This window comes from Echiichthys vipera (assembly GCF_963691815.1).
Source record: "Echiichthys vipera genome assembly, chromosome: 22".
Classification (NCBI taxonomy): domain Eukaryota; kingdom Metazoa; phylum Chordata; class Actinopteri; order Perciformes; family Trachinidae; genus Echiichthys; species Echiichthys vipera.
In genome coordinates, this window is record NC_139847.1 from 16,416,452 (window position 1) to 16,434,701 (window position 18,250).

The 18,250-nt window shown below is 41.0% G+C and overlaps 1 protein-coding gene across 3 annotated transcripts in view; it reads right to left on the reverse strand.

Moving 5' to 3' along the window:
- nlgn2a (neuroligin 2a) overlaps positions 1-18,250 on the reverse strand; it is a gene marked incomplete at both ends in the record, with an annotated part of 127,539 nt that overhangs the window by 108,344 nt on the left and 945 nt on the right. The gene's annotated exons all lie outside the window — the stretch shown is intronic.

Genomic DNA, 18,250 nt, shown 5'->3' on the forward strand with positions numbered 1-18,250 from the left:
CCTACCTGAACATGTTCCTACAGTCTCCTTGCTGATTTTTCCCGACACATTCAGAATTAGAATCCGAAATAAATATATATATATACGTCGATTAGTCAACTAATCGCTCTAAATGATGGTCACTGGTTGACCAAGAAAATCCTTGGTCGGGGGCAGCCCGTGATAAAAACCTAAAGATACAGGAGATAGGGAGATTCTGTCAGGCAGAGAGAAACAGAAAGAGGTAAACAGATGTAGTGACATTTACAGAGTGGTGATGATCTAATAGGCATGAAGGTTAGAGCCATTTTCTCCCCATGTAGACACACACACACACACACACACACTTACCTGCTCATGCGTTCATGCATACACTTTGTCTACAAATGTTAGCTTTAGAGTCTAAATTCCAGTCTGAATGTGGATTACTGTGCATTTCCTATAGAATTATTATTATATGATTCTAATAGTATTCATTCATTTTGACATGATAATAGGATTACTAGCTTCCTCTCACCCTGTCAACTATAAATCCTGCTCTTCTCAACCAAGGATATTGAACCGAACTGGAGATTGTGAGCTCCTGCATTAACTTTTCATAAGGTGAACAAATAAAGCAAAGAAATTCAATAGTTACAAGATTCCATATGTCACGTTGACTCCCTAGTGTTAACACTGCGCAACTTTTAATGAAAAACACCTCCTCCATTGATTTATACATGGTCTGGTATAAATCTACAGTTTGGCAGTGACGTGTGTGGCTGGTCTCAAGGCCGATGGCCCTTGACAATGTCAGGTAAATGCAAGGTCAGGTAAAATTCTATCAATAAAGACAAAATCAGTTTCTGAACATACTTGGGACAAACGTTAACACTGTGTAGGCCACAAATAGTTTCATTGATTATAAAATAATCCCTACTTAAAGCGCAATAGTCATATTTCCTGTTTCCTTTAAATTGTTCAGCCCTAGTGTTAAGGTGTGTGTGCATGTGTGTGTATGTTCATGTGTGTATGTGTGTGTTTTTGTGTGTATGTGTATGTGTCTGTGTGTGTAGGTGCACCCGTGTGTGTGTGTTTGTGTGTACGTGTATGTGTGTGTGTGTGTGTGTGTGTGTGTGTGTGTATGTGTATGTGTTTGTGTGTATGTGTGTGTTTGTGTGTGTGTGTGTGTGTGTGTGTGTGTCTGGTATTAATTAGTTATTTGGTGTTTTAAAAATGGTATGAAACTTCATGATTGGTCAGGCGGGTGTATGGATCGGACTTCGATGATTCCCTGCCTGATCCTTACTGCGCAGACTCTGGCTCCAAATTTACAACATGAAGTCAAGTTATTTCCACGTCTTGATAGCGTGACTTCATCTACTTTAAAAGGTGATAGATTACTGGAGAGACTCTCAAACCAACTCCCATGATGCCCTGGGTCTGTCTCCCCTTGTAAAAGACAACGGGTAAGTTCAGAACAGCCTATTTTTTTAACCATTTTGACATTTGCGGTCTTGTCAGCAAAGCAGCGTGCGCTCTTTATTGGGCTAACCTTTGAAGAGCGAAGAGTCTTTATGTTGTCTGGCATACGGGGGAAGGTGGAGAAGGTAAAGGGAAACAAGAAAAACATGGTAGGAGGCTGTTATGTTGAGCTATCAAAACGCAGACAGACTCAGCTGCCCGGTTGCCATTTCATGTAGTATTTCATCTCTGTGGTAATCTCTGCGGTATCTTGGCTTTCCCTGCCTTTGTCCATGAAAAACTCAAAAGGAGCTAATCTGTGTTGGTGTGTGTGAACAGTCATTCAACCCCTGGGCTCTTTCTGCCCTAAACAAAGGCTTGTTGGTGATCTGTGCAATAACCTTCCAGTATGATCCAAGATCCTTGTCGCTGTTTATCTGACCATGTGGGCTTTGAACTCGTCTTGCTGCTTTAACACCAAAGCAGTTTCCACTACATGTAAGACAGAGGTCTGCTCTCCTCTCCTCTCCCCTCCCGTTCCTAATCCTTCTATCTCAGATAGATTTTACAGTTATGCTAATGGTATTAGATACTAAACAGATAGCAGGCTAACAACTGTCTTTGATTTGAAATGGCTCCATATGAAAGACGAGAACCAGCTTTTTTCTTTCTCTTTTTTTAGTCAGATCAAATTAGCACTGAGTTAATCCAAAATAACTGACAACCATTTTGATAATCTGTTGATGATATGAATCATTCGTTGTCTGGGGCCACTGACTCAAATATGAGGGTTTTCTGAAGTCGTGTATCACTGCAAATGGAAAATCTTTGGTTATCTGACAGTTTTTTTTCTCTCTGGGAGGCTGTGATGGTCATTTTTAGTTATTATCTGACATCTTATAGATTAAACAATTATTCAAATAATTGAGAAAAATAGCGAGTCACAGCAAGGCTACGTGGCTTTGCTGAAAAGTGCCCACTAAGTGGCAATTGCAGGATAATGGCATATAAAATGTCTCTTCATTTACCAATAATGTCTTGAATCTATGACTTTAAACACAGTCATTAGACGGTTGAAAACAAGTGGGATGGGACTACATATAGGTAACAAAACAAGTCTTGTGACAGTGTTAGATTCTTGATTATCATATGCTACAATGTGAAACATATTATACAGTATACCAGTGAATTGTGAACATTTTAGTGTTGCATTGTTAGCTTCAGACTTCTATCTGACCATGTCAGCTAAATGTCTAAAGTGTAAATACAAACAGTTTAATGCTCACAATGGGCATGGGGAGTGGAAACAGCAGCATCAGCATTTCTTTCTAAAAGAGCTGAATGTGTTATGAGGACCAGACACAAAGAGGTGAAACACAAAGCTTGTTTGGGGGCTGACCCTGTGCCATTCTTCCTCCCTGCCTCCATCTAAGTCCATCTCCTCGGCTCAGGCCGGCCTTGTAAGAGCTTATTCCACCGCGGGCCGCAGCACTGGGACATTACTAACCAGTGAGCGGATGAGGCAGAGCTCCTAATGCTGACGGAGTGGAACACTGAGGGAGTGACAAGATGGAGCACAGGGAATAATTTAGGTCGAAGGCCCAGGAGGGACACCCAGATGCACACACATGTTCATATCACTATTTTATTTACTTTCTTTGTGTCTTCCTTTGGCTCTTCATCCATCCCTATCCTTATATGTGCCAGCTCGGTATATACCATTCAAGGAAAAGTCCGCTCTGAGATATGCCTGCTAACATTGAGTTATGAAATCCTAAGATTTTCCATTTATCCTAATTTGTCCCACTAAAGTCTTCTAAAATGGGATTGAACATCCTGTTAAACCCGAACGCGAAAAATAAAGGAGACTCCTGGGAAATAAGACAGAGCTGACAACAGTGATATAACATAAAACATGTTATTTTTAATGCTTTTGGACAGTTCAATTGTCACCTCTCTTTCAAACCACCCCACGCTGCACCATACCACTGCACCAGCAGTGTAATCTGTTGTGTCACCAGGAGACTCAACCTTGAGCTGTTGCATTTACTGTACAATAAAGAGGGATGGCTCTGCAGACTTCGGATTGGATATTTCAGTAGAAACCTTTATTAAGAATAAATGTTTAATAGATCCAGCACCTTGTGGAACACATGCTCATATACTTGTAGAATAATTGGAATTTGTGATGAAGTGGGGACACTTTTTAAAGCTTGACAAAGTAAACTTAACTGCAATAGCACTGTTTAAGTTTAGCTATTGGATGGGTGTTTATGGGTGTTCTCAAACTAATTCACCACATGAATTTATATCTGATTGCATAAATACACTTTTGATCCAGTTTTTATGTATTTGTTTGCAATTCTGTAGTGTTGTTTGAATATCCAGTGAAATTTAAATAAATGTTTGTTAAGTCATTGCTGAAAGCCCTTGCATTTGCTATTTTACAAACTGGTGTCACCACAGACGGTGACACTACTGGGATAAGAAACACACATTAATTAGGGCTGGGCAATATGGCCCAACATTTGCTATCCCACTAAAGGTCATTTTGTATCTCGATAAGGATCATGATATAGCATCTTTTCTGATTTGTTTGCCACAGTTTAGGCTGTGAACATTTATGAAGCAGCATGTTATTTTAGCGTTTAGCATTGCAAGTAAACCTTGACTATGGCCAAACAAAAAAATAAGAGTGTGTTGACTACAAACGATGAATTTTACAAAAACAATTGAAAGTGAAACACACCTGCAATGACCACTTATTGCTACAGCTGCCGCCAAAGACAACAAAATGGAGATTGTTGGGAATGTAAGTTTAAAGGGGCTGTACTCAACACTCAGAGCATTAATGTAGCAGCAAACAAACATTTTCTATGTGAAAATAAAGTGAAGTCATGGCGCCCTGAGCAGAGAATGTATTCACTCTCCCTCTGTGGGTGTTGTAATGGCAGTTTCTCTGGTGTTTGGTTTGATAGCGGTCCAGCCGCATGTGCGTGTGGCTGTGTAAAAGAACTCTGTATTTCACATGTTGGGGAACGGTCGGTGAGAATCAGATGGAGGCAATCCCAGCCCACTTCGTTTTACAATATTTGGATACAGCTCCTTAAAAACAAAGCAATGTCCAGTGCAACCTACTGTCACTGGATGTCTACCGGTTTTGACAAGATAACCGAAAAGTGCTGTATGACGAAGAGGTAAAATGATCCAGTAATTCACAAAAAAAAAATTCAAACTCAAAGAAAATGTGAAAAACACAGTAAATCGTCTTGCGAAGCCTAGAAGAGCAGTGTGTAATTGATGAGAGCTAACTAGTAAGCATCCTGAAAAGGTCCATTTAACCACTGCCGGATGAATGAACAGCCTGAGTAGATTCTAAAGTGGTTTATTTTTAACCATAGGATTTCCTATAAAGTGAGAAGAAACAGACAGAGGCACGAGTGTGAAAAACAAGAGGATACGGCTTTAAATTTCCTTGGTGTGTGTGTGTATGCGTCAGGCCTGGCTCCTCTGATGCTGTCCATGGTGCTGAAACGTGAGCTGACATGAGTGTGCAGTGCATGCTGCGGTTCTTTTGGCCTGTTTCATGTGAAAACGCATGACAGGCCAAATATACCCTAGATTGGCCAATGCTTGATGGTAGGAAGTTCTTGGTTGGTGACCACTGACTGTGCACCACTGTTTTAACTTGCAATGCAGAAAAAAGGTGTGCAAAACTTGAATAAATTGATGCGTGAGGATGATGCAAAACTGCATGGTAGATATTAAAATTTCAAAAAGTTTCAAAAATAATGTAATAGCTAAATACAAGATAATTATTTAATGTCACTCCATACATGTGACATTATGTGTTTCAGCATCAGCGTAAATACATGCATCTGTGTGCTAAATGTGGGTACATGTGACCCAGGTGTTGAAGCTGCACAGATGATGAAATCTCCATGGATTAAACTGAACTCCCAGTTACTAATACTCAGCGTCTTCTTGAACCCAGCAGCGTCTCTTGCTAACTAGTGATGAATTGCGCGGCCGCCATGCATTGACTTTTCTCCTATGTGAACAAATCAGCCGACTTGTTCCACCAGAGGAGGAGGCCTAACCTCTGGATAACCTCCTGCCCTCTCTGCCTGTTCCTTCCTCCCTCCTTTCTTTTGATCTCTCCTTTTTCTCTTTCCTTCTCTCTGCCCTTACCATTCAGTGTTGTGGGAGGCACTGTGAGCAGCGGGACCTGGCAGAGGGAGCTGTGTGTGTGCGTGTGTGCAAGAGGGGTAATTTGCATTCACTGCCACCGGCTACCTCGGTTTCAGAAGCCCTGAAGAGATGGCCCTTTGAGCTGTATTGAAAGAGATGGAGTGTGTATGCGTGTGTTTGTGTGTGTGAGGGAGCGAGGCGGATGGGAGGTAGGTAAAGAGTGAGAAAAGGCAACATTCCTCATAATGCAGAGTGTGTGTGTGTGTGTGTCTGTTTTTGTGCGTGACTAAGTGTTTACGAACAAGTGTTTGCCTGTGTGTGTGTGTGTGTGTGATTGCATACATGTGCATCTTCAGTAGCATAGCCTTGGGGCAAACTAGAGCCATTTTTAATCCCCAGACAGCTGAATTCTACTTTTTACAGGTTGTTGGGCTCTTTGATCTTCCCATATTGTATTTTTCTCAAGGTTACTTTAATAATAAGTACACTTCCAGTCTGAGAACCCGATCTCTTTCCAATTTCCATGGACAGAGGGACCAGAGGTAGATATGATCCTGCTAAAGGTACAGTCTGTGCTGTGACCCCTTAGAAACTAGCAGACTTACTGTATTTTCTTCATTGTCCAAGTTGTTCTTCTATTCGGTATGAGAAAAAAAATGATTCCTATTTACAAATCACATAAGAATGTCTAATATCAGTTTCACTGAGAGTTTCAGTTCAATAATGGAATTCAAAACATCCTTGCAGCACTGCTCTACCTGTTTCTGTATGCAAGCTTATCTCCATTGTACAGCATTGCTCAGTAATTTTCAAATGCTGTTGTCTCATCAACAACATGGAACCAGGATAGCTGACCATGCTGGCCCGAAAGTTGCCGACTCAGCAGTTCAGCATGTGAACTGTATCAATAAACTGGAGGATTAATTATAAAAGGAAAATACACTGAGAGCTGGAGACAATTTATGACTGCCCATTCCCTGTATGCATTATATGACAACTGCTGTTTATGCTGATTTACACTGCTGAAGTACAGAGTTAATGTCAGCCGAGGTCGTGCTGAAAAAGCATCGCCAAAGCACTACAGATATTCTAACAAATGCTGACTATTTATATAAATATATACAACAAGAGAGTGTAAGAAATGCACTATCCAACCACACTATCCAGGATGAGATGTCAAACCTTACTTCCTGCATGTTCATAATACAGCCAAGATTAAAAGAAGTTAGCTAGTGTCACCGTAGACGATGAATTGTGAAAGATGACAGAGAGCACCGGAGTGGAGACATTTCCAGTGTCACGACTGACAACAACACAATAAACGTGTTGTGACTCTTACATTCTGCTTTTGTGAAAGCTGAGTTTTCTTCCCAGACTCTGTATAATTCATCGTTTCCTTTTCTCCCTCCAGTTATCTGTATCCTAATCTTCAACTGCACTCCCCTCAGCTGGTGTCCAAGCCTATCTATCTGTTCTCACGCCATAGGAGTGAACTTTTGTACGTAGTCTTGTGTGTTTCATTCGAGCAACATTACACGGGAGGATGTGCTTTACCGTGGCTGTTGGCATGTCTGTAAGAATCACTGAAGCTCTAACAGTAAAACATCTGTTGCTGGTGTTATCTCAGTATCCGTGGAAACATGACAAACTAGTCCTTGTTAAGTCAGCAAGCAAACTTGAGCTTATGTTAGCTTTGTAGAAATCGTGGAGGTTTCCCAAACTGAAGATATAAACACTAAACTGCTTTGCTAGCTCGATCATGTTGTACACTAGCTTAAGCTTAAGATAGTGCTCTGTCACCATGGTGTCATCAACACACTGGCACAGCTGATGGGATCCATATCCTTAAACAGCTGTAGCGTTGTAAAAGAAAATAATAATAATTATAACAACAACAATTATTATAACACTAACAAATCGCTTTATCATTCATCATTTATTCAGATTTTCATGAATCAAAATGTTTCAACAACATCCCTCTCTCTTTGTTCCAAATAGGGCTGCAGCTATCAAATCCTTTTGTAATCAAGTATTCTACCAATTATTCAATCAATTAATCGAGTAATCGAATAATTACATTTTTTATATATAATTTAGCGTTATTCCTCCCCATTACTAACAAAAAAAATGATGGCTGAGGTAGGCCTATTTAATGGTAACCTAGTAGTGTGCACATGTGCGTGAGGGAGAGAGACAGACGAGATGAGTGAGTGTTGAAGGCAATTCTCTCGCAATTTACCATGAATAAGTTTACTATTTAAACAATTCAAAGTGGTGCATAAAGATCTACGTCACACACGTGTTTACTCAAACATGTTTCAAAGATAAATAGATTTATTTAGAAAATGAATTAGCGATAGATATTATCAGGAAGAGAGCATCTTGCTCTGTTTAGCTTCCTGTTTACCATAACAAAAAGCAACGTACAAAACGCGACTGACACATTTCGTTAAACAAAACTATAAAGACTGATCAGGTAGGTGACGTTATGTTTAACATTGCAATGAAAAACAAAACATAGAGGCATTCACAAGGACAGCTACGCAACCTCTCCCTGTTTTTAACATCCGTAGTCACTACAACAAACGCATTTCTTAAACCTCAACAGCAGCGCCCGGTGAAATGGAACAACAACGGGCTGCTTTCAGCTCAGACGCTGAATCATTGCTGTCAGTGCTGTTGTGGCAGAACAGTTCTAGTTTCTGTGAAATGATCCCAAACTTATTCTCTGCCTTTTCCGGATGTAGCGGTGTGCAACAATGATCCATGCGCTGAACAGGCCGCATAACACGCAAGATAGGAATAAAACGAATCACAGAGGCAGGGATTTTGCCTCCATGCATTTTTGTTATTTACTATTATTATATATTCTACTATTTTGTTATAGTAATTGTTTCAGCCCTAGTTACAAATCACACCTTGTGTATAACAATAAATAACATATATTATTATTATTTAATCATTTGCTGGATCATTAGATATCCTAAAAACTCATTTTAAGGTGGGTTTTTGCTTATCAGCTTTTCAGGTCATTGTCTAAATTACCTTTGAAATATAAAAAAAAAAGGAAATCAGATTTATTACTTTAATAAATGTCAACTTCCATCGTACTTAGGCCATTGAATATTTATTTGCTACATATTATATATTTAAGCACTGTGACAAGAGTTATTCTACACATTTAAGCTTATAAATGAACCCATTCAGACAGTAGCCTAAAGTGTAATGCTCCTACAGAACAGGAGCCTCAGCGTTGATTTGGGCATGTTTGACCAATCAGATTGCGTGATCGGCTCCACTTGTTCTATGATAAACCTTCAGAACATTGTGAACCGAGCCCTGCTCTGTGTCACTTTGTTGTCCGGGCCAGGGACTGTTTTTTCAGAATCAACTCAGTGTAGGATCAATCCAGCAGACTGATGGATTTGAAGCACAGAACAATCGTAATCTGATTGTTCCATAAAAAAATCCAATACAGAAAACAAACAAATTCAGTCTCCATTCATTGTTTATGAATCAGCTCCACACTTTATAACTGATGACATCACACATTTAACACTCTGGATCCTGGATTCATTAGTAATTATTGAATGTTCCTCGGCCATGGTGATAACATACTGGGGTCTTCATTTGGATGGTGTTTCCCTTTAAATAGAAAGTGGTGTGTGTGTGTGTGTGTGTGTGTGTGTGTGTGTGTGTGTGTGTGTGTGTGTGTGCGTGTGTGTGCGTGTGTGTGTGCATGCCTGTGTGTGTGTGCGTGTGTGTGTGTGTGTGTGTCAGAAGGCATCCATGTTGCGCAGCATACCTCTGCATGGCTGCCCACCTCAGCTTATTCCTAATGAAATGTTTAATTGATAGCAGAGGGTAAATCAGACTTCATCAAATCCCATTAGACGTACTTCATCAATTCCCGAGTTAAATCAGATGATATCCCAGATTGTCCTGGAGCGCTGCTACAGAAGCAAAGCCAAAAGAACATGGATAGTCAAAGCTTGAGAGCTTATAATATAAGTACCGTTGTAAAGTCAATTCACTCTCCTGAGGCCAAAACGATCATTTAAATGGACTGTCTACAGCTAAATCCTATTTCTGCCTTCATTGCTCATCCAGAGCATATGGTGATGACTGGGAAGCTACGAGAATTGCAGGCGGGAGGTGGTGATACGCTAAAGAGAAAAGGAAAGGAGGAGGCATGAGGGGAAAGAGGTAAAATTGTATGTATGGGGTGGGATGTGAAGGGAAGAGAGGTTGTGCACTGCATGAAGAAGAGAGATGATATGAGATGAGTGACAGGAATAAAGAGAAAGACGGGGAGGACAGGGGAGTCGATCAAACTGATGACCCACATAAATGCGACAAAACGGGTAAAAACACCGTTGAGATTATTAGGATCATGTGATGTGCACGCACATGTACACACACCCACTGAATACTAAAACCAACCCACACATGCATCTACACACACGCTCCTTCTTTCTCTCCATCTCTCTGGCTTACAGGCTAAAAATAGCTGGAACTGAGCCCTTGCTAATTCCTTCATTCAGAGTCTAGTGGAAAGGCAAAAATGCACGCAGCCTTTGATGCGCACCCTGACAGGAAGATACAGGAAGTGGTGGATGGTTGCCAATGACAACCCCCCCCCCCCCCACACACACACACACACACACACAGACACACACACAAACACACACCCTCCACTTCCAGTTTTCTGGTGTCTTAAATCTAAATTATGCACTCCTTTAACCTCCTTTCCTCTCGGATTGTCCTCCTCCCTTCATTTCAGTGTCTCTCACTAAGTACTGTTGCTCCTCAGCCTCCTGCAGAGGCTCACTGAAAGCTTCAAAATGTGATCAATATCATAATCTGGCAGTGTACTCCGTCTCAGTCATGTAATCGCATTATGAAACCGCTGCATTCGTTTGCATCCACAATAAGTAAAGATACTGAGTAAATTATGCAAATCATTTCTCCAATTACAGTCATTATCGATATCTGCCGAGATTATTTTAACACAGTTACACTTTAAAATGTTCCAAACATCTGACAAAGGAATATTCATGCTGAAATATGGTCCAGGATTATTCCAAGAGCAAGACAGAACCAGCTCTAAGCTCAAAAGAGGTTCGATGACACAACCAAACCAAAAATATAACTAAAAATCTAATGTTCTCTTGTTGTAAAATCATGTATAAAGCCGGTCAGTTCACTAGATTCAAAGGTCTACAATCTGAAAAACCCCTCAGGCACAATGTAAGTGTGCTGAGATACACTAGCACCGACCGATCATGTTTAGCAACCGTAACTAGACCTGTCAGGTTTTGGAGATCTGCTGAAGTGCGCATGTGGCTGCTCTAAGTACAACACATGCAGTCTGGAGAGTTGATTTAGGCTTTTTAAAACCAGAACACGAGCAAAAGTGTGAATAAATGGAATGGATTAAAGAGAGACTGAAAGGTGGAGGGCCAAAAAGAGGAAGGAATACTGAAGAACTGTCCCTGCAACATTTGCTGGATTTTACCTCAATAAGACGTTTGATATTCAGCATGTCTTGTAAACATGTCCTCTTCAGTGTTTAATTAATACCTCACGGCACTTACACTTACTGAAATTACTTATATATTGGCTTTTTGTCACACACTTTTTATTTCACAAGGGACAACTCCAGTCTTCTGAAAGACTGGTGATTTAGGGACTATCCATCCCCCAACCTTATTCCCTATGCAGACTTTATCATTCTTTCTACTACATCACCTGGCTTCTATGTCATGATTACTACAAGCAGCAATAACCATAACAATAACTAACAATAACTGCAAATATAGTAGGCCATTGAATGGTCTGATAACGACCCTACTAGTAGGTAGCAGGCCCCTTCCAAGCCATATCTATGAGGCCGATAACCACTGATTACATCGCCTATTCTATCACATGACAGTGTTCGGTCTGGGTCAAATGTTGTGTGTTTGAGTCAAAATAAGATGCAGATACTCTACTATTACCTACTGGTGCACTGTGCTTCCAAACTGATTTCATCTGCAGAATTGCTGACCACCTGGAATGACGCAAGAAATACACTTTAATGGAGTAAAATGTCATCCCACACTCAGATTCCAAAACTTTTAAAACCATAACCAATTATAAAATTGGACTGCATCCCACGAGGATAATCTACCCTCAAATCCAAACACACTGCAAGATTTGGAAATAAGTCCGTCACACACTGCACAATATTAAGAGCTCTCTCTCCCTCTTTTTTCGCCCACAGACACACTCTCACTTCTCACGCCTGATCCGGGTTCTCCCCAACTCTACCCTTCGTCTGCGCTGTTGTGATTTGTCTTGTAAAACTTGTCAGCATCAGTAGTTCTGGACATATTTCTAATAACCGTTCTTCTATTTCTACAGTCCGTCAAACCCACAGGCTATACCAGTTTAGCAGTCAGCAATTTAAAAATCTGCTCCTCTCCCCTCAGCTCAAGCTTCGTATTGGATACTGCAAGTCTGTGCTGAAAGGGGTGATGGTACTGTTCAGATTGCTGCTAATATAAAACACAGATAGAGTTGTGTCATCCCTGAGGAAATGTCTTGGCATCTTTACTGACGTGTTGATTGCTTTTTGTCTTTAATAAAGCTGAACAATCTTTTAGTTTTTCAAAAACAATCAGTAGTTAGCTAGTAGGAGCATGTCCTCATTCTGCATCCTGCCTGCAAAGCTCTGATTGGTAGACTGCTCCTCCATCTGTAGGAATTAGTCAATAATTGGCAACTTCAAACCAATTTCAATCACTGAACAAATCCGAAAGAGTACAACATCAAGTTCAGGATCATCCATGTTCTCAGGCCTGAAACTTTTCTTAATTTCAGTCCTTTTCAGAGTTTTCAGCGACCCTGTCCACCCTGTGTATTGCGGCTGCCAGTGGCCCTTTCTATGTATGTACAGGACTGTCCTAGATGAGTGGAGAAGTTCAAAGCGAGTGACCGACCCTGGCTGATTTGATTCTCTCTTCGCCCTCACCACCTCCTGGAGTAAGACAAGACCTTTGACTGGGCGGGCCAGTCTCTGTCTGCTCCACTGTGCCCCAGGATATAGTGGTGAGCGGAGAAGCAGAGGGAGGGAGGTGAAACATAAGAGGAGGAACAAAAGCAAAGATAGACTCTGTCAGATTTGGTTTGTAAGGGTTGGATCAGCTCATTCTCAGGGTGTCAGATACTGCCATTTTGTCCTGGACCTGGGCGTTTGTGTGTTGGTGCCAGACGCACTTGGACTTTGATTGTAAACCCGTCGGATTAAGAGTGCCAAACTCCACGTAAGGAGTAAGGTCGAACAAACTCCAGACTTTAACCCAGGAGTCCGCGGTTCATGTCCTTTCATGTATCCTTTTGCGTCCCTGTAGTCAAAAATGCCCTTTGTTTAAAAAGCAATCCACAATCGTTTCCTATGCCTAACCAAGTGGTTCTGTTGCCTAAACCTCACCAAGTAGTTTTGTTTGAATTTGCGACGTTTAAAACAGCGACTGTAGTGGAGCGCTTTGCGTTGTGACACGCATGACTACCCAGTGCATTGACAACTGACGCCAACGGGTCCTGACAAACGGCTGTATGTGACAAGGTGGATGAGGACAGGTTAGATGGACCACCAGCTGGATGAGGCCCTCTCCTCTTGACAACTACCTGGAGAAGCCTGACTTGAAATATGACTCTGCTTATCCATCTGTGCTTGTCATTATATTAAAGGCTGTGTGTTTTGTTCCCTTCAGTTCTGGTGCTCACATCAACAAAAACTTTGTGTTGGTGATAGAGTGTGTGTGAGAAAGACAGTGGATAAATCCCGATCTCGTGGGAGCTACAGGAACCCATACTGTATGTATCAGCAATTATTATCCTATGGGTAGGTTGTGATCTACCCCCCGATGCCCCACCATCATCCCCTTTTCTCCAATTTTTTGTTTTTGAGAGAGTATCAACTGGGGCTGGCAGGAGAAAGAGATGACATAAAGAAGGAGATGGAGCAGAATAATCAAGTTTTTTTTTATGGCATCAGAAGCTATATATATATATCATATTTCGACTGCTGCATATCTCTCCTTCTCTCTCTCTCTTATTTATTTATTCATCTCTAGCCCTTTGGCGATGCCGGCGCTGCAGCACTGCCCTCGGCCACTGTGCGCATTATTGTATTAGCATCGAACCCTTCTTGATGAATCTCTCAGAAAATTGAAATATTGCAGAATGGGAAGATGTGGGAGTTTGAGTTTGATGCGTGGAGATAGATGAAGTATCGGATGGAATAATTTATAGGCCCCCAGCTTGCACCCCGCAGCTCAGCTCAAGCAGCACGGAGCTGACAACGCTGAGGTTAGCGGATCAAATCCCAGAGGATTATCTGGCAAAACTGATGTATATTCTCCTCGAACAGGACTAATTGGAGGGAACCAGCCCCTCAAAAGGCTTTTTGTAACAGCTCATCAGGGTTAAATCTCAGCCTACCACCAATAAAGTTCTTCTGAGCGTGATGGAAGTCTGTCTTGGTTTGTTCAAGAATTCAATCCTTAATTTAGGAATTACTGATCTTGAAATGCTGTTTACACTAGTCATCAGAAGGCAATAACATGTTACACATGTTAGTTACACATTCAGAAGCCTCAGAGAAGGCTAATGTTCATGATGTCTTTTGAAGTTTTGACCAATGGAAAAATGTCTCAAAGCTTGTCTTGGGATGTGGGACATGAATATTATATATGAATATACTGTACATTGGTTGGTTCTAAGCCTATTTGAAAATGTACCACGGATGGGTGGGAGGTGTTTTGAAAGAATCAAGAAAAGGTCACAGTTGTGAATATGAAGAGTTGCAGCACTAGTGCTCTCTACACAGCCATTAAAGATGCTACCCAGCTGGTGTTGGGGCAACACAGCTGGTCTAGACGTTTCAGCAGGTGTTCTACTGATTTCTGCTGGTTTCGCCATCACTTCTATGTCCTCTTTACTTTGCATTGCAGCTGGATGTTTGCGATATTACGAGATGACACCAAAATCCATCTTGTCAGGCTTCAAGTAATATGTCTCAACCACAGTTTGGACCAATTAGCATCCTGTGAAGAGCTACTGGTTGCTACAAGCATTGTTTTGGTGTGTGTGACATGGACAGGCGACTGTTGTTGTTCAAAACAACAATGGCAGCTCCTAAAGTTTTTAGCGTAGGTGGTCTGGTTTTCCCTTTATCCTCGCAGTTTCAGCAAGAGTAGGATAGACGGATGGTTTATCCAATAACCTGCCAGGTGTTTTTTGAAAAAGCCTGCTCTTCTCCAAACAGGTTGCACTGACAACTTTAAAGATGGTTCTGTATAACAACTATTCGACCCATCAGTTGAATTCCCTCTACCACATATACCGTCCTGGTTGTTGGTAAACATTTACAGTGAGTTTCCATTTCTAGGCTGCTTAGTCCAGCTCCTCCGCCTTATTTACCATGAAGTCTTGCTCTGTGTTAATGGCTGCTGACTGCTGAGAAGCCTGCCGTTTGTCTGTGGGCCTGAGGCAGCAGCAGCGGCCGGTCTTTCCCTCCCTTTCCTCTCATCCATCGATCCACCGTGACTCTGCAGGAGCCAGATGAAAACCTCTTGCTATGATTTATGGGATGTCATCTACAGGGGAGCCAGTGGAGCCCCTCCCTCCCTGTACTTGGTCAGGGAGCAAACCGCCTGAAGGCAAAATCAGTTCCCCTGGGTCCTAAGGTCTGATATTCTAGTGTAGGAGTTTATACAGTATAGTGATATTCTTATAGAGATACTACCAAAGATTTTGAGGACCATCCATCACCGAAAATTACTACTTTATTTTTTGAACAACTTTTTGGAAAAAAGAGTCACAAAAGTATTGTGTATTTTCAGGTTTATGGTGCCATAATTTAATTTTTGAAAATATAGTTTTTTATTGCTTTTATATAGCAGAGCCGGGCCACTGTCAAGGACTCAGCTAGAGGTCGCCCCCATTTTTGCCTTTTTTTATTAGGATATTTAAGTGTGTTGCGAACATCAATCATTTGCACATTTCATTAAGTTTCTATTAATCAAATAGAAACAAGTGTAATTTTGTATTATTGCTGGAAGATGATTAGCTATGTTCCCTTTGTTGTTCTTTCCCAATTATGACAAATTCAGGAACATATTTATTCACAAGTGCCATGGAATTAACAAAAAAAAAAATGACACATGGCTAGCTTAGCAACCTACTAAGTACTTAAGTATTAATTAAGGAGTCAAGAGTAACCACCAAATGTTATGTGGTATTTGTATATCTATGAACAAACACACACATCCATGTCAGTGTCCCACTTTTCTCCATTTGCACTGATGGCAGCATTAAGAAGTAATTTTGAAGGCTTAATCCACTTAAAATTAGAGCATGTTTTTTAAGGATTCTGTCTTAAGGGTGCCCTATGAAAAGGATACAAGCAAAGGCCTCCGGAGACTGAGATGCAGCATTCATTTTTTTAAAGTAAGAAAAATAGAAGTTCAACGTGAAGAGAAGACGGAAGAGGAGGAGTGTGTGTGTGTGTGTGTGTGTGTGTGTGTGTGTGTGTGTGTGTGTGTGTGTTATCATGTAGGCATGTCCAACTTTGTGTGGTGGTGGTGGTGTGTTCCTGTGGAAGCAAAGTCAAGGCTGATTTTTGATTTACTGCCCAAAAGCTTTCTCCTCTCCTCTGCTTTTCTTGTTTCCTCTTCAGCTCCTTTTCCTCCCCAGCAGAACATGTAAAAAAAAAATGACTTCAAATCGATGCAGGGGGAGAAGCACAGGAAAGGAGAAGCACAGAGAAAGACGACCCTGGAGCTGTTAAAGGAGTGCTGAGTCTGGCAATGTTATGCCTGACTTGACCACTATAAATCTACCAGCAGTGATAATGATGACAAGGGATGAAGTTCATATGTTGCCAGTAGATGGCTTGAACACTAAATTAAGACATATTTATTCTAATTATATATATATATATATATATATATATATATATATATTATATACATAGTTTTTTATATATATTTGCAATGCTGTTTTTTTTCATTCAATGATACAGTAAAATATTATGCAGATGATGCAGCGTTTAACGCTGATTTTACATGTTCATGAATGAAGGTCACTATTTCACACCTGTGACATTTCCATAGTGCACCGTACACCAATTGGACAGTGTGTGTAAGTGTGTTAGAGTGTAAAAGTGGCTAGAGGTCTGTGTATATCACCCTGTATTATGACCTGTACATTTCCACCAAGTCGTACATCTCACAAAACAGGGGAGGAAAAAAAACAAGCTGTGCGCAAGTGTGAAATGACTCAAGACCTGATGTATAGTGTTCCATATGTGCCTGCGGAGCTATAAGTGTCAGTGACGGGGTGGTGAGGGCTGAGGCTGCAGTGTTGGATTCGAGAGGTGGAAGGAAGGAAGGCAGGAAGGGTGTTGAGTTGTGAAGGGCTAAAAAAAACAAAAAGTCCAGTCAAGTGATGGAAGTGCTGTCAGGGAAACCGAAATGTGTTAGAGTGGAAATCAGTGGTGCAATATCGCAATACTGACATACACAGCAATTTACACACATAGACAGCAGGAGATGAAACATAAAGGCACACATGTGCTGATATTGATACTGTACAAGCAAATTATTCTTGTCTAGTTGAATTTTTAAAACTTGTGTGCATGAAAAAAAAAAGCTTTATCCACAACGCACTGACTGTGTTAGTTCAGTAAGACCTCCAGTGTTTTGAGGTCAAACCAAGAAATTTTTCCACATGGGAAAGAAGGCAACTTGATTCTCACAGCTTTTTCTCTGTGAAAGGTGCTGGCTTTGTGCCGCTTATAAAAGAGACATAGAAATGAAAAGACAAATGAGAAACACATCTTACAATACCCTAGGCAGGAAGAGAGAGGGGTGATGGAAGTCTCTACTCCTCATATCACACCTCCCGACAAAATGGAGATATTTCTCTTTTATTGCTCGCACTCCTAATAGTGCCCGGGCAGACAAAAACGTCCGCAGAAAGATCTGAGTTAAGAGAAGAGTGTTCTTGACAGTAAAAAAAAAGGAAGAAAAGTCAAATGTCACCTAATCCTTTTCTCATAAAGCACCTGGAAACAGATTGTGTCTGGCCTTTGTTCTCTTGCTTTTTAACACCTGGAATGAGATGTTCTGTAAAACCAGTGTAGGGTAATTGAAAAATTCTTTGACCCTCCATGGAATATTTTGCATAGTGTTACGTTTTCACATGAGCCCCAACACACTCACACACCTAATCATATGCAATAGGTATAGTGTTGAAAGTAGTGTGTGAACCTGGAAAAGAATTGAAACATTAACAAGAGTTTTCCACACATTTTTTCACATTAAGTGAACTTCCCTTGGCTCCTCTCCTTTATGAGTGGTCCTAAGTGACCATTCCCTAAACCCCTCCCCTGAACAGTGATTATCTAATCATAGCGTAGCAACCATAACTAGGCACAGCAGGCCTGTCAAGCTTTAGCTTCTCTGCATGTTGAAGCGATGTTCATGGGGTTGTAAGAACCATACTGTGTATAGAAAGTGTGGATGGTAAGGATGCGTTTGTGGCCATGTTATGTTGCTTTCGCCTTAATCTTTGCACAAGCTATCAA